Source organism: Bison bison, unplaced genomic scaffold (genome assembly GCF_000754665.1).
Source record: "Bison bison bison isolate TAMUID 2011002044 unplaced genomic scaffold, Bison_UMD1.0 scf7180017864201, whole genome shotgun sequence".
In the NCBI taxonomy this organism is placed as follows: domain Eukaryota; kingdom Metazoa; phylum Chordata; class Mammalia; order Artiodactyla; family Bovidae; genus Bison; species Bison bison.
In genome coordinates, this window is record NW_011494773.1 from 2,391,343 (window position 1) to 2,414,187 (window position 22,845).

The window sequence follows — 22,845 nt, forward strand, 5'->3', positions numbered from 1 at the left end:
CACCAGGCTCCTCCATCCCTGGGATTCTCCAGGCAAGAACACTGGAGTGGCTTGCCATTTCCTTCTCCATGTGCTACTAGTTCAAATCAAAGGAGAGGAAAGAGACAGGCTGCATGGTTAGGGGGACCTCAATGTGTCAGTAATAGTACTAACAACCGCTGGGACTATTTACTGAGCATTTCTGAGTGTTGATACAGTGAGTTCTATCTCTTGATTCAAACTGGTAGCTGCATCTCTGCTCATCTTGCGGTTCAGGTTGATTCATCTTGCGGTTCAGGTTGATTCATCTTGATTCATCTTTATTGTTTTAACATGTTAAACTCTCTTCCATTGTTTCTCTGAAATGCTGAACTGCAAGGAGATCAAACCAATCAATCTGAAAGGAAATCAGTCCTGAATATTCATTGGAAGGACTGATGCTGAAGCTAAAGCTCCAATACTTTGGCCACCTGATGCAAAGAACTGACTCATTGGAAAAGACCCTGATGCTGGGAAAGACTGAGGGCAGGAGGAGAAGAGGATGACAGAGGATGAGACGGTTGGATGACATCACTGACTCGATGGACAAGAGTTTGAGTAAACTCTGGGAGTTGGTGATAGACAGGGAAGCCTGGCATGCTGCAGTCCATGGGGTCGAAAAGAGTTGGACATGCCTATATGACTGAACTGAAAGCTAGCTCTCTTAAATCATGGACATTTGGGGCTCTTGTTTATTTCTGGCTTAGGAGGGTGAAAACCTCCACCTGTCTCCTCACACTCTTTCTGTTGCTCTGTTTCTCATTACTTTTCAAAAATATGAGAGCCTTAGTATATTCCCACCCAAAGACTCAGTAATGCAGACGCAAGATCTACTGCCTTTGTACGTGTTCATATTTCCCAAGTATCCCCTAGCCTATTTGTCGTTGATAGTTATTTTTACAAAGTCTTCATCACTTCCTGTTTAAATGTGTTTCTTGCCCCTACTCCTTTCCTTTCCTGTACTTTCACTCTTCAAACAGTGGATTATGGATTTTTGGATTTCATGGAGTGCAAGTTAAAAAAAGAGAGGCAGGGTAACTTACGTCAGGTTGTTATCTTTTAATTTTTCCAAATAAAGACGAATACCCTTTACTTTTACCATCACTTCATAAAAGAAGCTGCCCAGTGGAGTCCTAGCAGCATGGCAGTGGCCTTTGTGGAGACAGAGTCTCCCAGGAGCTCTTCTTCTTTGCTGATTCAAGTTCAGTGCAATCTCTTGGGCATCCACTGTGTGCTCAGCTTTGTGCTGGACATAAAAGAAAGACTGGACTTTTGCCGTCACGCTCAGGGATCCCATAGGAGAGATGAGACAAACAGCTCAGTAGGACTGTAAGCCTTTTGCATGAGACTGTGTTCTTTTTAAAGGTAAAGGTCACGCCCTTATGTCTCTTACATCCCACTGCACCAGCACGTGTCTGACATACCATACGCGTTCTATCAATGTTTGGACACTCATATAGAATTATGGGGTGGTGCAAGGTGACATATGCGTAGATCTTCAATTGAAGTCAGTCACGTACCACTACTGCATGGTACTGTATCATGAGTGGTAGGATAGCGCAGGAAGGGGGTGGGTCGCAGCTGACTCAAGTTGGCAGGAAGACTTCATGGCAGGAGATGGTGAGGTTTGAGATGGTACCTCAGGAGTGATTACAAGTCAAACGACCTGACACTAAGCAGTGAAGCTCTGTTGGAAAGCAGCTTGAAGCCCAAGCATTAATACCCAGAGAGGTGATGTCTTCGTTTTGCAGGGTAATGGCTTACTTGGGGTTTATGGTAGCATGGGATGATGATTGACACCAAAGAACATTTAGGGCAATGATTCACAACTGGGGGTGATTTTACCTGCTATGGGACATTTGGCAACATCTCGAGACATTTTTGTTTCTTAAAACCGGGGAAGGGTGCTATTGGCAAGTAGTTCTGGCATATAGTAGAGGCCAGGGAGGCTGCTAAATACACATGGTGGTCGTCTTCCCCCACTGAAGACTTGACTGGTCACAAATGTCAACAGTGCTATAGTTTAGAAACTCTAGGGGATTCCCTGGTGGTCCAGTCATTAGGAATCCATGCTTTCATTGTCGAGGGCCCAAGTTTAATCCTTGCTTGGGGAACAAAGATCCCCCAAGCCACACAGTGTGGCCAACAACAAAACTCTCTGATTTAGTGGGATTAAGAAGAAAAAGGAAATAAATATGGTGTTATCAATAGCATTTCATGATCATGAGCAGTGCCTGGAATGCAAAGCTGCTCTTACAGGGCAACAGTTTCTCCTCTCCCTCTCTCTTAGGAGTTTCCTTTTCCCTCCCTTCACCCGTCTCTCTCCTGACTTGTGTTGTAGGCATCCTTCTCTTATCTCATTACCTCTCCTTTGGTTTCAGACCTTCAGAACTTCTGCTGGCCTCCTGCAAATGAAGACCTCAGAGCTACGTGGGGAACTCTGGGAGGCTGATTGGGCCTGTCCACTGGGTCTGAGTTTCTTTGTCTTAAAAGGGAAGGTTTGGGACTGGAACATGTTTACCGGTCTCTTTGGCTTTGATAAAGCAAAACTCTGAGACATTTGAGAGCTGTGTTGAAGACAGTCTAGACTCCAGACTTTTCTATGGGTTTCAGAGACCTCAGACCAATAGTATGGGGAAAGAAGAGGCCAGTTGGGTGCTCAGTGAGAAAAAGTCATTCCAGGGAGAGGGAGAATGTGGACCATCCCTATTGCCAGAAATGCTACCAGAAACACTTACCTGGGCTCTTCTAGAGATGACCATTAAGACCCTTGCTGTCAATGAAGAAAACAAGCTTTATTTTAGAGTAATGTTAGGTGTACAGAAAACTGTGAAGATAATACAGAGTATCCTCATATGCCCTCTATCTGGTTTGCTTTGGTATTAACATTTTATGTTTGTATGACACATTTATTACAGCTGATGAATCAACACTGATATGTCCTTATTCACTAGAGTCTGTGCTTTTTTCAGATTTCCTTAGCTTTTGCCTAATGCTCTTTTTCTGTTCCAGGATCTCACCTAGGATATCACACTACCTTTAGGTTCCCCTTGGTTGTGACGATTTCTCAGACTTTCCTTGCTTTTGATGACCTTGACAGTTCAGAGGTGCACCGGTCAGGTGTTCTGTAGACTGTCCCTCAGTTGGGCTTAGCTTGATGTGTTTCTTACAATCAGATTGAGGGTTGTGGGTGTTGGAGAGGAAGACCACAGAGATGAAGTGCCTTCTTATCACATAGTATCAATGTGACTTTCCACTGATGATGCTGACTTTGGCCACCTGGCTAAGATAGCGTTTATCAGGTTCCTCCAATGTAAAGTTATTATTAGTGTTTTTGTCCCTTTTACACTGTACCCTTTAGAAAGTAGTCACGCTGTGTACAGCCCACACTTATGGAGTAGGAAGTTAGGCTCCCCTTCCTTGGGAGGAATCTTAAAAGTTTTAAAAGAAAAAAAATTATTTCGACCCTTGTTTTCCTCCCAGGGCAGTGAGTGAGCCCATTTTCATTTCTTCCTCCATGTTGGACAGTTAATTGAGGCGTGGGGATTTACTTAAGCTAACAAATGATTATTCTTCCCTGTAGAAGGGTTACCAGAATGCTGAATTTGCTAATTACTCTTCTCTCTGCTTCTCCCAAGCAGTGATCTTGAGAGAGATGGGACAAATCTATCTTTAGTGAGAGCTGCAACTCAGGAAACTGGGAGGCGGAGGATGAGGGAGGGGTGGCCACTTACCAAAAGTGAAGCAGGAGGAAGTGGATGAAGAATTGAGTGGCCTAAAGGGAAATGACATGACTAAGAGGGAATTAACGGGGAGTCTGGTCACTGGGCCTAATTGAACTCTCTCAGTCTGTGCTGTCCCTCAGCATTGCTTCTGGATTTCTGTTTGTGCCTCTGCTGATGGGAGGTGAGCAGAAATGTTCATTTTGGGACATTGGCTAGAAGAAAAGGCTGCTTGGAGTCTCTCTGGCTTTCCCCCCTAACTTGTGGAGTCCACGTCCTCTACATCAGGGCTTTGTTGCTTGACGCATCAGTTTGAACCCAAAAGGGTAAGTATAGGCACAAGTGATGCTTGATCACCATTCATACTTTTGGAAGATACTGCTAACTGATCACTTCTCTCTCTGCTGCCAAGACAGACATGTCCTCAGACTCTTTCTCAGCACACTGCTGTGGGTATTAATTACGTATCAGTTGGCATGGGCAACGAGTAAATGATTTGCCATTCCTGGTCTAGACAGATGCTTTTTTAAGATATTAAGATTCGGGTTACACAGTTCATTCATTATTTAATTAACAAATATTTCTGAGTACCTACATGTGCTAGGCATTGAGCCAGAGGCTGGGTATATATTGGTGAATAAAATAGACAAGATCCTTGCCTCTGTGGAGTGTACAGATTGTAAATTCTTTGATAAATGTCATGTGTAGTGTCTCAGTAGCTCTTTGTGTGGTGTGAAGTGTTAGTCACTCAGTCATGTCTGACTCTTTGTGATCCCATGGACTGTAGCCCACCAGGCTCTTCTGTCCATGGAATTCTCCAGGCAAGAATACTGGAATGGGTTGCCATTCCCTTCTCCAGGGACTCTTCCCAATCCAGGAATTGAACCCAGGTCTCCTACATTGCAGGTGGATTCTTTGCCAATTAAGCCACCAAGGAAGCTCTTTGTATAGGGAAATAAAAATCAGCTATGGTGGGAGGGGTAGTTAGTAGATTTCATTAAGCATCTTGGGCAAAGTTCAAATATATGAACTCATTTAATCCTCACAGCCACCTTATAAGTTAGGAAGCAGTAGTCACAATCTACAAACAAGAAAAGCAAGGCATGCAGAAGTTGCCCAAGAACCAAGAGCAGAGATTGAATCTTTGTCAGTCTGATGCCAACAGTATTGGTTCTTACACCATGCCTCACTCATCCAAGCTTTCTGTTCTTTAATAAAGAGGGGATGTTTTCAGAAAAGGAGGGTAGATTAGAGTCTATCTAGGGAGAAGGGAGGCTGGGTCTGTGTAGATGCTGACCTATGGTTGCTGGAGGCCCTGGCTGAGGTCGCTGGGTGGGGCTGAGGCAGCCAGTGGAACAGGGCTCTGGCTAGAATGATGCTGTAAATGATGCCAGCCCCGAGAAAATGCCTCATCACATCACACCAGCCTGATTTCCTCCTAGGCCTACATTGGACTTGCAGTGTAACCAGTCCTCTCCCAGTTTCTACCAGCTGCTGAAAGCGTGAAGATTTCTCCCCATGCTCTTGGGTTGCCTGGAGATAAATTGTGCTCTGAAAAGATGTGCTGCGGGAAGAGGAGGAAAGGGCAAATATTGGGCACAGCTGGGCTGAACTTGTCCTCCTGCCGGTGGCTCCGCTCCAAGCCTAGACCTCTATCCTGGCCTGAACACCCAGCCAGGCCTTGCTCTGTTCTCACATTTAGCCCAGAGCTTTCCACCAGGCCTTGGAAATGTAGCTCCTGAATGCTCAGAAGTTCATTCACAGAGATTGATGTTGTTTGGAGTCCTGGAAAGTCCTCTTTGAATAGTAGGTCCAGTGTGGGTGAAATAAAGGACTTTCCTGGAAAAGAACTAGGAAAGAAAATCTCTGAAGCTTCACTTAGTTATTTCCAGAGACTGGAAAGACCCCATGTCTCATAGAGAAGCATGCCTTTTCTCTTCCTAAATACCAGTTTAGTGGGCTGTGGGAATCTCTCCTCCCTTAAGAGTGAACTAAACCTCCAGGTTGGTCCGCATTGTTTTCGTGTCAGTTTCCCTGAGAGCAGAGTTTGAAGCCAGGACTTGAAGACAGGTAGTGTATCTGGAAGGGGTGGTGGACGCTGGACGCACCATCAGATCTCCCCTTAGGAACAAAGGGCTGATTCCCTATCTGCTGGGAGCACAGTGGCCGAGAGCCCTTGGCTGTCAGGGATGCCCCTCCTGCCCCGACACAGGCTGACCTCAGTTACCAAGGCCCACCGAGTTCAAGATTACACTCATTTCTGGGGGTGCTTACATCCAATGACAGATGGAAGCCAGGGTACAAAGCCCTTCCCCCTTCTCAGGATGAGTTTGAAGCTGGAGGCATCATCTCAGCTTCAAAACTTCTCTGAGGGTCAGTGGAGGGTCACCTGGTGTTTCCTCCCTCTTTCTCCCCCTCCACGGGTGTGGTTGATTCCTAGAGCCCTCCATAATGAACCTGACCCATGTCTGTAGCCACTTGGCATGGTCTGGGGTAGGGGATTCTAGGATGGGATTTAGGAGCTGAATTATCACTGCCTGGCTGGCCGCAAGGGTTGTGTTACTCATGGTAGGTGGGGCAGTACAAGCTTTAACTTGAGATTTGGGAGGTATACCCAGTGGAAACGATGGGTTAGCTGGTGCAGTGTATCAGCATTTGAGAAATAAGGGATAAATAGTAGCCATGAGGCCAGTAAAATTGGATAGATGTTGCTAAGCTCAAATAATGCTTTGGAAGAAGATATTGAAGAGTTGAGAGTGATTGATTACAACTATAAAGCTAAGTGTGAAGACCAGAGGACTTCCCTGTGGCTATGTAAAGAGGTTCTTATCACCAGCAGAAGGAGAACAGGGAAATCTGAGGCCCAGGCTCAGGACTTAAGCATTAGAAAGGAGCAGTGACTTCAAAGAAAATTAAATAACCAACATACACAAGTGATTGAAAGTGAAAGTTGCTCAGTCGTGTCCAACTCTTGGCGACCCTATGCACTATGCAGTTCATGGAATTCTCCAGGCCAGAATACTGGAGTGGGTAGGCTTTCCCTTCTCCAGGGGATCTTCCCAATGCAGGGGTCAAATTCAGGTCTCCTGCACTGCAGGAGGATTCTTTACCAGCTGACCACAAGAGAAGCCCACACGAGTGCTTAGGTCGAGTCTAATAAAGGTCAGGGCCTTGGTTAGGAAAGAATGGGACCATGACACATGGAATGGGGACTTCTGGTTGATGCATAATACATGAAAATCTTAAATCACAGATTTCCCCATACCCCCCGAGTCTGCAGGAATGACCTTTTCCCCCCTATTAAGGGCTAGCACTCCCCTTACCTTGAAGACAACACAAAGATCTCTGCAAGATGGTGTGTTTCTGCCCAAGAATGCCCCAACTCTTATCCTGGTCACTGGATATGGTATGTGATTAGGGTATGATCACAATACCTGGTTAGGAACAAATTGAGCTTGATAGGAAAGAAGGGGCCATCAAGAAGCCACAGGACCCAAATAATATATTCCAATGAGAGCCAAGAGAGCATGCCTGGGGCTGTTTTGAGATGCTTGATCAGGTGGGGCAGAAGGTAGAGTTGGTTGATAGAGATTTTATCGCTTTGGGAGGATGCCCTCTGCCTGGGGTACACTGCTAAGATAGGTCCAGAAGGTTTGGAAAAGTGTTGGCCCACATTAAGAGATGCCTGGATTTCTCTGATGCTTGGTGGGAGGGAAGAAGGGTCCAAAGGTTGAGAGAAATGAGCGTGGTAGAGTGGATATCGGAGAAGGCAATGGCACCCCACTCCAGTGCTCTTGCCTGGAAAATGCCATGGACAGAGGAGCCTGGTAGGCTGCAGTCCGTGGGGTTGCTAAGAGTCGGACACAACTGAATGACTTCACTTTCACTTTTCACTTTCATGCATTGGAGAAAGAAATGGCAACCCACTCCAGTGTTCTTGCCTGGAGAATCCCAGGGACAGCGGAGCCTGGTGGGCTGCCGTCTATGGGGTCGCACAGAGTTGGACATGACTGAAGTGACTTAGCAGCAGCAGAGTGGATATACTATTAAAGCCAGGAAACCCACGAAGGATGGTGATCCATGGAAGACCCTGAGAATTTATGGAAGCTGTATAGAAATTTGTTAAGAGACAAACCCTCATCATTGAGGTGGCTCTTCTCCAGAGACCAAGGACGGGTGGCAGGAGATATTTCACAGAATAGGGATCAATGAGAGCAATGGGGCAGAGGAACCTGATGCAATAGAACCCAGGTGACGGGGCTCCCCTTCAGAAGCCAGGTGGACACAATTGTTGTAGTGTGCAGAAAGGTCGTGGGCAGTCAGAGGGGTCCTCAGCTGTGCTGAGGGATGGTTAATTGAACCTGGCATCTCTAGGGGCCGCTGCTGCTGCTAAGTCGCTTTAGTCGTGTCTGACTCTGTGCGACCCCATAGACAGCAGCCCACCAGGCTCCTCTGTCCACAGGATTCTCCAGGCAAGAATACTGGAGTGGGTTGCCATTTCCTTCTCTGAGGGGCTGCTGACAAGGATACTACTCGAATTGCATAAGGAATTGGCAGGATGATCATCATGGCTGTTTATTCAGGTAACTTCATGGGGAAAGGAGAATGACCTAAACTTGTGAAGGACTGTTAACACAGGTTCAGAATTGACGTTGATACTTGGAGACCTGGAGTCGTTTTGAACTCTGGCTGGTTGTAACCTGAACTCTTTCAGTTTGGGGGGGAATTATCTTGCCTACTGCTTTTCAGAGCGTCTTTCCCCAAGTCTCAGGTGGTTCCTTCTCATAAAGGCACACTGGTGCTCTGCAGATTACTTGAGAAGAGCTTTCGGCAGTGTCTCCTCTCTGGTTCTCTGCCCCACAAATTATAGCCAGCATGGGGTCCTTGAGCTTTGATTTCTGGCTCCCCAGCTCAGCGAGAGAGACCTCCAGGCTCTGTTTGTGCACCCCTTCCATTTGTTGTGGTCAGAAACTCTCTCTCTGCAGTAAAGTAGGCTGGTGTGATAGGAGGGCTCCTCTGGCTTGTTTTTCTTTGCTCAGTGATCACAGTCCTGTGTTGCCTGTTATCTAATCTCTGAAAACCTCTGTTCCTACATTTTGTCTGGTTTTCCAAGTTGCTTAAGGCGTAAGAGTAACTCTAAGCCCTGTTATTCCTTCTTGAAAGTGAAAAGTGAAAGTGAAGTCGCTCAGTTGTGCCTGACTCTTTGCGACCCGATGGGCTGTAGCCCACCAGGTTCCTCCACCAATGGGACTTTCCAGGCAAGAATACTGGAGTGGGTTGCCATTCCCTTCTCCAGGAGATCTTCCTGACCCAGGGATAAAACCAGGGTCTCCTGCATTGCAGGCAGACTGCTGTCTGAGTCACAATGGAAGCTTCTTGCCCATTGCCTTGTTCCTTCTTGCCCAGAAGTAAAAGCCCTCTGATTTTGTTCCTTGTTTGTTTGTTGAAACCGACAGCTCCACCCTAATGGCACAAAGGTGGTAAATGACAGGTAAAGTATATGGTTGGTGGTTGTGGTGAGTAATTCCTTGGACAATAAAGCAGAGGTCTATAGTTTAGCCACTAACTTATCCAAGACTTGCCAAATTTTTCGGCTGAAACTGATAACTTTTCTGCCCAGTGGAAGTACATCTCCCTTTTACTAACAGATCTTATTGGAGGCTGGTTGGTGTCTTTGTAATTGATGTGAGTAACCCATTGGTTGAGGCTTGAAGACCCACCACCATACTCCAATAGGGAGCAGCTATGTGTGCTGATGTCAGAGTGTTTCCAGATTAGGGCTGTTTGGTCTGGCTGGCAGCTACCGAGAATGTCTGATGGATGCAGGAGGTGAGGGAGTGTGTAACATTGGGGAAACCACAGAGGTGAGTGTAGGGTGTATGATAGTAGTGAAAGTGTTAGTCGCTCAGTCGTGTCTGACTTTTTGTGACCCCATGGACTGTAGCCCACCAGGCTGCTCTGTCCACTGGATTCTCCAGGCAAGAATACTGGAGTGGATAGCCATTCTCTTCTCTAGGGATCTTCTGGACCCAGGGATTGAACCCTGGTCTCCTGCATTGTAGACAGAATCTTTACCATCTAAGTCACCAGGGAAGCATCAGGGGAAGTAGAATTCAATGGTTGGGGAGCCAAGTAACCACACAGGGAAGGAAGAGGCCAAAGGAGATGGGGTAGCTGGGACTGAGGCTCTGTTCCCGGGCCTGGAACAACAGAAGTTCTTTCTGAATGGGAGGGTGAGTGAGCCAGCTGAAGATGTGGAGTCGGGGCTGCTGGAAGGAGCGCTGAGGAGCTAGGATTATCGAGGACAACCTTTATTCCTTCCCTTCTGTGTCTGACTCCTCCCAGAGAGGGGATTTTGTCAGATTTTGGTTCAGAAGCTCATGAGCATCTTGCCTTCAACAGGAGGGCCAGGAAGGATGTCCTTCTGGGGTCTAGTGCAGCCTTTCCAGAAAAGGCTTCCTCAGAGCACAGTTCTTTGAGGGGCATTTCCTCCCTTGTCAAATAAGCTTGGAAAACACTGTATCTGCATCCCTATCTTGAAGAGCCATTAGCATGTTGAAAGTTCTTAAAAAGCTTGAAGCAATGAAGAAAGCGGTGAATTGGGCCTAACTTTCCCTCAGTTCGCTCTGCCACGGGAAGCCCCACTATGGTAGCCAGCTAGGGGGCGGTGGGTGGCATCAACCTTCAGTCTGTAACAGGAATCGTTAGAGACCATGGGTCCTTCTTTACATCATGCTCTTGACCAGGTCCATCATTCTGGTCTTTGTGTTTCTAGAGTCTGTCTCACTCTCCCAGCTAGCCGGTGCCTTTGCATGAGCAGCCCAGCTAGTTCCTTGTCCTAATGGCACCCCCAGCCCCTCACTGCCCCTCCTCACCCCACCTGGCTCTTCAATGGCTGCCTCATCCTTGCCTCCACTCTCGCCTCATCTGCTCGCAGAGAATTTCCTGACCACCCTGCATAAATCAGGCCTCTGCAATTGTTTTCTTTAAAAGGATTCTCCTCTCCTGAAGTTAATTTATTTACTTGTCCTTCTGCTAGAATGGATTTCTGGGAGAGCTGGGATCTTATCTCCTCTACTGTGGTTATGCCCACAGTCTTCAGCTTCTTCATACAATAGCTAATGGCCATCAGGTCTATGGAAGTGACTCAGGTCCCTCCCTTGGAACAGGCACTGCTCTTGGAGCTTTCCCTGTGTTTTCTTATTTTTAAGACTTGTTAACTAGATTAATGAACACCCCCCACACCCCCAATATGACTCTGGTCCACGGTTAGTCCTACCTTGACTGTTCTGGCTGGCACTAGCCATCTTCCTCCATCACACCACTTACTGCTTGGGAACGTCATTCCCCATGCAGATCACGACTTACCTGTGGATTCCTTTCTTATTGATGGTTAAAATTAATTGGGTGGTATTCTAAAATACCAGCTTTACAACTTACTTTCTAATGATTATTGTAGCTTTGCTGCCAAAAGGAAGTTTCTGAACTGTGCTGCAGTGTTGCTGAGATGCCCTTCACTGGGCTGGTCACACCTAAACGGGGGCTCCTTGGCAGCAGGAATCCTCATTGACTCACCTCCATCACCAGGGGTTCACTGAGCATGTAACATGGGCCAGGCACTAGGCAGGGTGTTGAGGGCAGCATTGAACAGACAGGTATCACCCTGGAGCCCATGCTTACATCCTAGAGGAGTTTTCTGGTGGTTCTGCACATCCCGTGGTGTTAACCCACGACTGAGCGTTCATTCATTTATTCAATCAATCACTGACTTAACTCATTCATTGATGTTTAAGTACCAACCAGGTTCTAGGGATTGTGCTTGGTGTAGGCATACAACAGTGAGTGTCAGCAGATACATAACTCTCCAGACAGGGTAGAGGGGAATGGACAGAGAGCCTTAAGGCACATCAAGCTGTATAAGGGAGTTTGCTAGAGTCTGGGGTACCCGGGCAGGCTTCTGTATCTGACAGATGAGGAGATGTTCCCTGGACACAGTGGGCTGCTTTTGTCGACGTTGGGAACAGAAATGCCCTGGTGGTAGAAGGAAGCTGTGATGCTCTGGAAACGCAGAGAAGGCCAGTGAGCTGGGAGCCGGGGTGAAGGGGCACCTCGTGGGTCTCTGTGGACAAATATGAACTCTAACCATGGCTTTTTACTGAAACACAGACTTGCTTTCAGTGTAACTCAATCCTAGGCCTGCAGCAACCAGTTCTCCTTCCTAGGGGAGAGTGAGGCTGGACACAGATGTGCCCTTTGAAAGAGGCTGCTAGGAGGCCCTGCCCTGGGTGTCTGGAAGGAGGAGCGGAGGGCTGGTGGGCGCGCTGACACTGAGCACTGCAGGCTTGGAGGATAAACACCCCTGGAATAGGCTGTTGCCCGTGGCCACCTCTAAATCCCTCAGGCTCACAGTGAGACGACTGCGTGTTCAAGGCAAACATTGATTCAGCTGCTGGTGGGAAGGGATTCTGGGATGGAGGGGGAGATGCGGGGAGGAGCAACCTGGCAGAGGATGGGAGTGGGGAGGCCCACTCAAGGGTTAATTCCTCCCGCCTGTGTCTCTGCCCCTCTCTGCTGGCAGGCTGTATTTATAGACGGGATAATTGCAGAGGCTTTGAAAGGAGCACACTGGAAGAGAGGGGCTGGTGGGTGGGGGCAGGGAGGTCCCACCTGCTTCTGGGAGCTGCCCCTCCCCCACCCTCCCTCCTTCCTTCTTAGGGGACCCAGCTTGGGCAAACAGGGCTGCCCACCAACCCCCTACACACCACCCCACCCCACTAGCAGTGTGTTCACAAGGTGTTTAAATGCCTCACATTTAATCCCCCCAAACTGGGGTGAGAGCAGTCATTTTCCTCCAGCTCCTTGGTAAGACCTTTCCTGAGCACCTTAGCTAGAGGGGCCCTACACCTGAACCCCTACCAGCCATCCTCTAGAACCTCACTGTGGTTTTACTTCTTTCCTAGCACTGATCATAATCACACAGTTATCTTATTATTATTTTTATTTTCACTTGTTTTTAGTGTCTGCTTTGTCCACTTGATTCAAAAAACTGATTCATTAGAAAAGACCCCGATGCTGGGAAAGATTGAAGGCAGAAGGAAAAGGGGACGACAGAGAATGAGATGGTTGGGTGGCATCGCTGACTCCATGGATGTGAGTTTGAGCAAGCTTTGGGAGTCGGTGATGGACGGGGAAGCCTGGCGTGAGGTAGTCCATGGGGTCACGAAGAGTGAGATATAACAGAACTGAAGTGCTGCTTCATCTACCTTGTTTGCTGAATTGCCTGGCCTAGGATAGCTGCTCAAGAAATATTTGTTGAATAAATGAATGCTTATTTAACAGAATAGGAAACTGAGGCTTAGAGTGGTGAAGGAATTCTCTGGGTCACGTGAGATGTAAAGTGACTTAGCGGAAATTAGGTTTCATTCTGCTTATCTTAGGGATTCTCTGGTGACTCAGCGGTAAAGAATCTGCCTGCAGTGCAAGAGACTTGGGTTCAAATCCTGGGTTAGGAAGATCCCCTAGAGTAGGAAATGGCAACCCACTCCAGTATTCTTGCCTGGAAAAGCCCATGGACAGAGGACCCCATGGCGGGCTACAGTCCATGGGATCGCAAAGGATTGGACTCGACTGAGTGACTAAACCACCACCACCACCTGCTCGTCTTCAGAGCTTAAGGTCCTGCCAGTGGAATCTCAAACACAGGGCCCAGGCTACTAAGGTGAGTGAGTGATCAGGGATGCAAGTGTGTGTGTGTGTGTGTGTGTGTGTGTGTGTATACACCCTGGCTGAAGGGGCCAATGCTGTTTAGTTGTGGCTAATTGTTGCTGGATCTTCCGATTTTTAGAACGAGCCAGAAATCGGGATTTTTATGTGAAGTGTGCTGGATTTTAAATGCTGGCCACAAATCCACATTTAAAAAACACACCACCCAGAGCATGGCCAAAACTAACATATCTGAGAGCTGGGTGGGGCCATGGTCTGCAATCTCTGTTCTCAACTCACCTGCCTTATGTTGAAAAGCAACATGAATAATGCTCATCCCTTTTATGGACACTGTACATTGAGCATTTCATAGCCTTTCTTTACCTGATGTTTCATTGAACAGTCACAGTGTTTCAGGAGAGAGTCAGGAAGACTGCTGTACCCATTTTAGGGATTAGCACACAGGGTCCTGGGGGGACTCTTATGAAGGAAAGTGGCAGTGAGTTCTCACTCTTGGGCTCTTTCACCATCTAGCCCAGTGTTGTCTGTCCTGCCGAGGACCCCCTCTCCCCGTGACTTTCATTTCTCCTTCTTGACTTGAGATATAGGAGAGAGGCTCTGTGTGGTGAATGGGGATGAAGAAATCCCACGCTGTGCCTCCCACAGGTCCAGGGTGCCCCCAGCAGGATTTACTGCCAGCTCCGTGGAGAGCGGCCTATGCTGCTGCTTGTTTGGAGAGGCAGTTTTCAAAATATTGTCAGTCTGAGCAATGATACAGCTCCATCAGCATACTCTAATTCTTATGAGGCCTTAACAGTCGTCAATGAGCCCAGCAAGAGAAGGGGGACCCTTGGCTAGTCTGCAAACTCCGGTATGATGCCGTGTTTCCCGTATTCAGCTCTGGGCCACGCCAAGAGTGGAAGAGGACCAGTTGACTGCTGAAAGAAAGACAGAATGAATCCGCAAGTGCCCATGGGGTGGGCAGGGGGTGGGGAGAGGGAATGGGACCTCTAATTACACTGTCTTAGCCATGGCTAGCTCTCACTGTGCACCTACATATCCCAGATACTGCTGTAAGCCTTTTCCACGTCTGTGGGGATAATCTGTAAATCTAGAAGGGTGACTGCCCTTGGTAAGTGCTGGGAACACGTTACCCATCAATGTTTCTCGTCATCTTCACAGCAGCCCTGGGAGGGAGACATTATCATCCTGGTTTCTACATAAGGGAAGCCAAGTCACAAGGAGGCCAAGTGACTTTGTCTAGGAAACCCAACCAGCAGCGGTGCATCCCACACTTGAGCCCCCGGCTGGCAGACCCCCGAGCTCAGACTCTCATCCACCTGGTAATTGCAGAGCAGGGAGATTGCTAGAGAGACCGGAGGAGATCAGAGAAGTGGGGAAGGGCATCCCAAGAGTCAAGAAGTGTGCGTGTGGGAACCAGGCATGTGGGAAAAGGCAGTGAGTGGGGCAGAAAAAAGGGCGAGTGTGAGTCGAATCAGAACCTGGTTCACGGCCCCCCTCCAGGCTGCCACCTTTCCTGCGTGAACATGATGGAAGCTGACAGATCCAGGATTAATCTAAAGGCTTCAGTTCTCTGAGTTCCAGGTGGAAATTTGCCTCCAGCCTGGCCAGAGCGTGATTTGTAAGCGGGCCTTGACCTTGGCTGCCAGCCAGGCTTTGTACCCCGCTCCACACTTCTCCACGGAGGCTGCAAGGGCCAGGGGCTGCCTGCTGAGACAGGTCAAGAGGGTTTAAAAACAAGCAAGAAACAAGAGAATGGATCAATTTTTCTCAGTGAACTTAACGCTCTGTGAAGGAAGCCTGTAATTACATGAACGTACGGGTGTGGGGAGAGACCCATAGCTGCCTGTCTGTGTGTGTCTCTCACTGTGTACTCCCCGTGGGTGGTCTGGAACCTTTTTCAGTATATGTCCCCATGGCTCATTTGGGTGAGGAAGGTGAGAGAAGGCAGGTGCTTCTGATGTCATCACATAGCACACAAACACTGGCCCCGGTCTCCGTGGTCCCCTGGGGCCAGTCCTGGGAGCCAGGGCTGCTGGTGGGTCTGGTCCGGGTCACAGCAAAGCCCGGCCCTCACCTTCAGGGAGGTTGAACTGGTGCAGTCATGTCAGGAGATGAGTTGAAGATGGTGCTTTGAGCCTTCTCCTGAGGCAAGCCAGGCCAACTAAATCTGGGAAGGTGCTTAACATGGGATCAGGGTAGGTTAACTTCAGTTCTCCTCATCTGATGGTCTAAGGTGACTGTGACTAAGTTTTGGCCAATGAGCTGCAACAGTAAGACTTCTGAGGGCTTCTGGGAAAGGTGTTTCCTTCCTGATAAGTGAGAAGTATGGAAGGAAAAAGCCATTTGTGCTGCCCTCTTTTTAAAAGAAATTATTTTTTATATATTTTAAAGATTATTGTGCATTTATAGTTATTTCAAAATATTGGCTATAATTCCCCATATTGTACAAAGTATCCTTGGATTGCAGGTTATTTCGTACCTAATTGCTGGTACCTCTTAATCCCCTACCCCTATGTTGCCCCTCCACCCCTCGCCACTGGTAACCACTCATTTGTTTTCTATACCTGTGAGTCTGCTTCTTTTATTGTTAAATCCACTATTTGTTGCATTAAAAAAATTCCACATGTAAGTGACTTATTTCACTTAGCATAATGCCCTCAACGTCTATCTGTGTTGCTGCAAATGGCAAAATTTCATTCTTTTTCTCATGGCTGAGTAGTAGTATTCCATGGTGTGTGTGTTTGTATCACATCTTTTTTTTTATCCAATCATCTGTTGAGGGACACGTAGGTTGCTTCCATATCTTGACAACTGTAAATAATGCTACTATGAACATTGGGGTGCATGTAACATTTCAAATGAGTGGCTTTGGTTTTTTGGGGATATATACCCAGGAGTGGAATTGCTGGGTCATATGATATTTCTAATTTTAGTCTTTTGAGAAGTATCTGTATTGTTTTTCATAATGGTGGTCCTAATTTATCTTCCCACCAGCAATATATGAGGGTTCCTGTTTATCCACATCCTTGTCAACATTTGTTATTTGTGTTCTTTTTGATGATATCTATTCTGACAAGTGTGAGGTGATGCCTCACTGTAGTTTTGATTTGCATTTCCCTGATAATTAGCGACATTGGGCATCTTTTCATAGGCTTGTCTTCCATCTGCATTTCCTCTTTGAAAAAGTTCAATTCTTCTGTCCATTTTTTGATCAGGCTTTTTCTTTATGTTGAGTTGTATGAGCTGTTTATGCTGCTGTTCTCTTTCTTGAATAGTGTTTTGGACACCATAGTGTGATGATAAGATAGTTGGAATATGGCAGCTATGGTACAATTAATGAGGGTAATGCAATGTTAATATAAGGAAAATGGCAGAGGATTGATGGAACTAGGTCCCAAAGATATGGACAAGCTGGGGTACTTACCCTGGGACCACCTACCTCTTCTTCTTATCTGCTGCTGCTGCTAAGTCGCTTCAGTCATGTCCAACTCTGTGCAACCCCATAGATGGCAGCCCACCAGGCTCCCCCGTCCCTGGGATTCTCCAGGCAAGAACACTGAAGTGGGCTGCCATTTCCTTCTCCAATGCATGAAAGTGAAAAGTGAAAGTGAAGTCGCCTGGTTGTGTCCAACTCTTTGCGACCACATGGACTGCAGCCTTCCAGGCTCCTCCCTCCATGGGATTTTCCAGGCAAGAAGAGTACTGGAGTGGGGTGCCATTGCCTTCTCCGCTACTTCTTATCTAGGAAGTAATATTTGTCTCTATAGTTTAAGCCACTGTTGGTCATATTGCTTCTCTTGCATCTGAAGTAATCCTAACTGATTTAGAAGCCTAAACTGGGGGGCTGTGTTTCTGGGTTTTAGGAGGTCCAGACTTTTGACCTGAGCCCTAGAAACAACATTGGGTGATTCCGAACAACGGGTTGGCTTGCATCTTACTTCTTTGGTGTGACGGAAGTTAATGTGGCCCCTTACAGCATTGCCTCGGGGTGCCTATTCCGTAGTGTGTTTTGCTCTATTTGATTTCCTTGCTGCTTTTCCATTTCATAAGAATATCAAATCACTTTGAATTGGTGAGGGAATTTCAGTTTCATTTTTAATAAAGTTTCCCTGGCTGAGTGCATTGGAAGAACTTCACATAAGGACGGAGGTACCCAAGGTTGATGGTGGGAAGAGGACTTACAAATAATTAACATTGATTGCAAGCCTATATGCTTGACATAAAAAACTGAATTCTGGGACTCATTTTTATTTCATTGAGCTATATATTTATGGTTATGGCAGTGCCATACTGTCTTGATTACTGTAGTTTTGAAAGAACTTTTGAAATTGGGAACTATAAGTCCTTCAACTTAGTTCTTTTGCAGGATCATTTTGGCTATTCTGGATCCCTTGAATTTCCATATGAATTTTAGGATGAGTTTGTCAATTTCTGCAAAAAGGCAGTAGGGATTTTGATATATAAAATCAATACATACTTTCGAGGTGTTCTGCCATCTTACCAATATTAATCTTCTGATCCATGAATGTGGGATGGTTTTCTATTTTTTACCTCTTTGATTTCAACAATGTTTTGTAGTTTTCAGAATATAAGCTTGCACTTCTTCTGTTAAGTTTATTCCAAAGTATTTAATTCTCTTTGCTATTGTTAGTAAATCGTGTTGTTCTTAATTTCAGTTTAGATTGTTCATTGCAAGTATATAGAAATGCAATTGATATTTGTATATTGATCTTGCAGTCTTGCTGAACTCAGTTTTTCTAAGTAATTCTTTATGGGACAAGTATTTTTTTTCCTCTTCTTAATTTTACTTGCTGTTGATCTCCTGCCTTATCTCCGTAAGGGCTTTTTTTTTCTTCTATTTTAATATAAGTAGACAGAATATTTGAAAAACATGTAAACCTGGTGAGACTAGACATTTGTCCATTTTTTTTTTATTAGTTTCACTTTTGCTATGATTCTGAGATATGGAGCAAGATGGGGTCCAGGAAAAGCCATGCCAGTGTGTCTGTCACTGAGACTGGTTGCCCAGGTGAAGGGGTGCAGCAGCTTGCCCTGAGAGGCTCTCTCCAGTGTCGGCGTGGCTGGGAGTGAGGAACACAGCTGCCACCCAGTTCTCAGTGTTTGTATCAACTAGTGTTGCATGTCTGCTATGTGTTTGGCACTTACATTCATGACTCCTTAAGATGTTCTGGATGGTAGATGATGATAGCTCTGTTTTACAGGCAACAAAATCAAGTCTCAGGGAAGGTCAGGAACTTTCCCAGTTCAGTTCAGTCGCTCAATTGTGTCCTACTCTTTGCAACCCCGTGGACTGCAGCACACCAGGCCTCCCTGTCCATCACCAACTCTCGGAGCTTGCTCAAACTCATGTCCATTGAGTCGGTGATGGACAAAGTCAAAAGCTGAGAACTGGCTTCTTTGACTTCGAAACCTGCCTTCTTCCTGCAGAGCCACACAGCCTCTCGAGCCCTGGGTTGGGGAGGTTTGCTCTGTTCTGCCTCCTGCAGCCGGTGCCTCCCAATTGTCCTCTGAAAATTCTCTGCAGGCAGGATGCGTGTGTGCATGGTGCTCCTTGATCTGCCTTCTATCACCTTTTTGCAAAGTATCTTTACCTCAGCTCTTGCCCTGATAGCCAGTGCTTTCTGTCTTATTCAGCACTTTCCTGGGAGCTGGGAGAGCAGGGATGGGAAAGGTGAAACACACTCCCTCCTGCTCTCAAAGTCCTACCATCCATTCTCTACATAGATTGGAAGATGAGTGTTCTCCTTTGTGTTTGAGCAAACTGGCCTGTTGGATTCAGTTTTGTAAATAGAGGAGAAGCCCATGACCATCCTACCAAGACCTGGGCATGGCTGGTAATACGTGGCCACCTAGAAATGCAGCTGGGACGTAAGTTGGGTCTCAGACACATCTGTTGAATGAATTCTGGTCCTGGCCCAGCACCAGGGTTATAAGGAGCTGAAACCTGTTAATGATTTTCAAAATGAGAGGCAGTCCTGTTTAGAATATGTGGTAGGACTCTGTTATAGTAGGTCCTACCTTCGTAAACTCATCTGTCTGTTGAGTGAACAAATAATTTATTGCTTTCTGAAGAGGTGACAGGGACAGACCAGCCAGTGAGTCTGGTACTCGGAGAATTCAGAATTTAGAGGGGGGAAAGTGAAGTCGCTCAGTTGTGTCCGACTCTTTGCAACCCCATGGACTGTAGCCCACCAGGCTCCTCCATCCATGGAATTTTCCAGGCAAGAGTACTGGAGTGGATTGCCATTTCCTTCTCCAGGGGGTCTTCTTGACCCAGGGATCGAACCCAGGTCTCCTGCATTGCAGGCAGACGCTGTACCATCTGAGCCACCAGGGAGGCACTTAGAGGGGGAAACGGATATAAAGCAAGCAGTCTGTTGCAAGTACCCAATCCTGGGCATGGTTATCTTCTGTCACCATGTGGCTTTCCTGGACTAGACCGAAGTCTTGCCTGCTGCTTTCTCCTCTCCTCAGCTCTCTCTGTTACTTCCTCACTCCTGGCCACCCTTGTCTCCTCAACCCTGGGCGTGAGTTTATCCTTCTTCCTGCAGCAGGAGCTCCAGGCAAACATTCCGCACAAGGCTCTTGTTCATCTCTGTCTCCAAGTCACTCCCCTGCCTGTCTCCACCCATAAATTCTGGTGGAGCTTCCCTTGGTCAGAATGGGCTCTGCAGGGCACTTTTACCACCGGAAGGGTAGTTCTGGGGAGAGATTGCCGTAGAAAAGTATAACTTTGTAAAATGTATTTATTTACTTATTGGCTGTGCTGGGTCGTCATTACTGTGCAAGGGCTGTTCTCTAGTTGTGGTTAGTTGGGGCGGGGCTCCTCTCCAGCTATGCACACGGGGTGGGCTTCTCAGTGCAGAGGCTTCTCTCGTTGTGGGGTGTGAGCTCTTGGGTGTGCAGGCTTCCGTAATTGCAGCACTCCGGCTCTAGAGTGCTGGCTGAGTAGTTGCCCTGTGGCTGGCTTTAGTGGCCCTGTGGCATGTGGGATCCTCCTGGACCAGGGATCGAACCTATGTTCCCTGAATTGGCAGACAGATTCTTAATCACTGGACCACCAGGGAAGTCCTGAAAAGTATCATTTTAGGCTTAATTCTCCCTGAGTGAATTGCATGTGACTGAGTTCCTGTCCCTGGACAGGGTAGCCTGGCCTACTGCAGTCCAGATCAGATCAGATCAGTCGCTCAGTCGTGTCCGACTCTTTGCGACCCCATGAATCGCAGCACGCCAGGCCTCCCTGTCCATCACCAACTCCCAGAGTTCACTCAGACTCACGTCCATCGAGTCAGTGATGCCATCCCGCTATCTCATCCTCTGTCGTCCCCTTCTTCTCTTGCCCCCAATCCCTCCCAGCATCAGAGTCTTTTCCAATGAGTCAACTCTTCGCATGAGGTGGCCAAAGTACTGGAGTTTGAGCTTCAGCATCATTCCTTCCAAAGAAATCCCAGGGCTGATCTCCTTCAGAATGGACTGCTTGGATCTCCTTGCAGTCCAAGGGACTCTCAAGAGTCTTCTCCATCACCACAGTTCAAAAGCATCAATTCTTCGGCGCTCAGCCTTCTTCACAGTCCAACTCTCACATCCATACATGACCACAGGAAAAACCATAGCCTTGACTAGATGAACCTTTGTGGTTGCAAAGAGTCGGGCACTACTGAGTGACTCCACTGACTGAACTGAACTGAGCTCCTGGCCCTGGAGGGAAACATTTTTAATGCTTATTTCCATCACTGTCCCCTTCACTGAATGTGTTTTTAAGGACATTTGGTGGGTCAGATATAGGGCCAGGGGCTGGAGATGTGTGGAATCAGTCCCCACCCCCTGTTCTTGAACTTTTGGGGACATAGGAAGTGCCTATCAAATAATAGTTGATAGGACATGGAATCATAGAATCTTAACATTAGGAGGGACCTTATCATTTATTCCAATACTTTTCAAACTTCTTTGATCACGACTAGCAATTTAAAATTTTATGTTTTTTACATGTCCCAGTAAACATGCATATACTTGTTAGTACATATGCACACACACATTAAATAAACAAATGTATAACAAACGTTGTACAAGGTCAAATTACACTTAATATGCCTGTATTTTCTATTCTATTTCATTTAAAAACACTGACCCTACAACACACAAAATTCATTTTTATGACTCCGTATCACAATATGAAGTTTCAAACTTCAGTTTGAAAAGTACTAATCTAACAGTAACCTGGAGCTTACGCTTTATCCAGTTGTCAAGAACTTGTCTGGCCTTTGTGGGATTTCTCTGTGCATAGGAATTCAGTACTAACCTAGGAAGTCAATTCTACCTTTGAACGTTTTTGTCTGTTTAAAAGTTTCCTTATGACTTTAGTCTTCCACATACCACTCATTCTTTTTTAAATTTTTAATTGGCAGATAATTGCTTTACAGTGTTGTGTTGGGTTCTGCCATACAGCAATGTGAATCAGCCATGAGTATACACATGTCCCCCTTCCTCTTAAACCTCCTTCCCACCCCATCCCACCCCTCTAGGTTGTCACAGAGCAGCATTAAAACGTGTACATTTCCATATGTAAAATAGATAGCTAGTGGGAAGTTTCTGTATAATGACTCATTCATATTCCATGTAAAATCCCCTTAGAACAGTGGCTGTGCCTTCTTGCATTTCTTGGTTTTGTATAATGTTGTAACTCGGGTCAGTAGTGTGCTTGAGTCAGTGTGCACCAGCTTATGATAGCCAATTTCCAAATTTTAGGAGTTTTGTGAATCAATTATTAAAGTCTTGATTAAAAATTAAATTCAATGACTTACAGATTTATTAAAACTAAAGGAAAGAACTCATCACTTAATTTTACTACATCTGACCCTTACTATGCTCTTAAAGTTGTGTCTATTGAACTTGTACAGTAGAAAGAGCATACTGCTGCTGCTGCTGCTGCTAAGTTGCTTCAGTCGTGTCCGACTCTGTGTGACCCCACAGATGGCAGCCCACCAGGCTTCCCCGTTCCTGGGATTCTCCAAGCAAGAATACTGGAGTGGGTTGCCATTTCCTTCTCCAATGCATAAAAGTGAAAAGTGAAAGTGAAGTCCCTCAGATATGTCCGACTCTTCGAGACCCCATGGACTGCAGCCTACCAGGCTCCTCCATCCATGAGATTTTCCAGGCAAGAGTACTGGAGTAGGGTGCCATTGCCTTCTCTGGAAAGACCATACAGTGTTATGCTATTGCCCATCTCTTCCCAGCTCTGTGCTCAATGACATCACATAGGTAGCTTGAAATCGGCCATGGTGGGGCCATTTACACCATGAAAATCAGCGTATATAACAGTCCTCCACCCCCCAGGAAAGCCAGCTGTTAGGGACTTCCC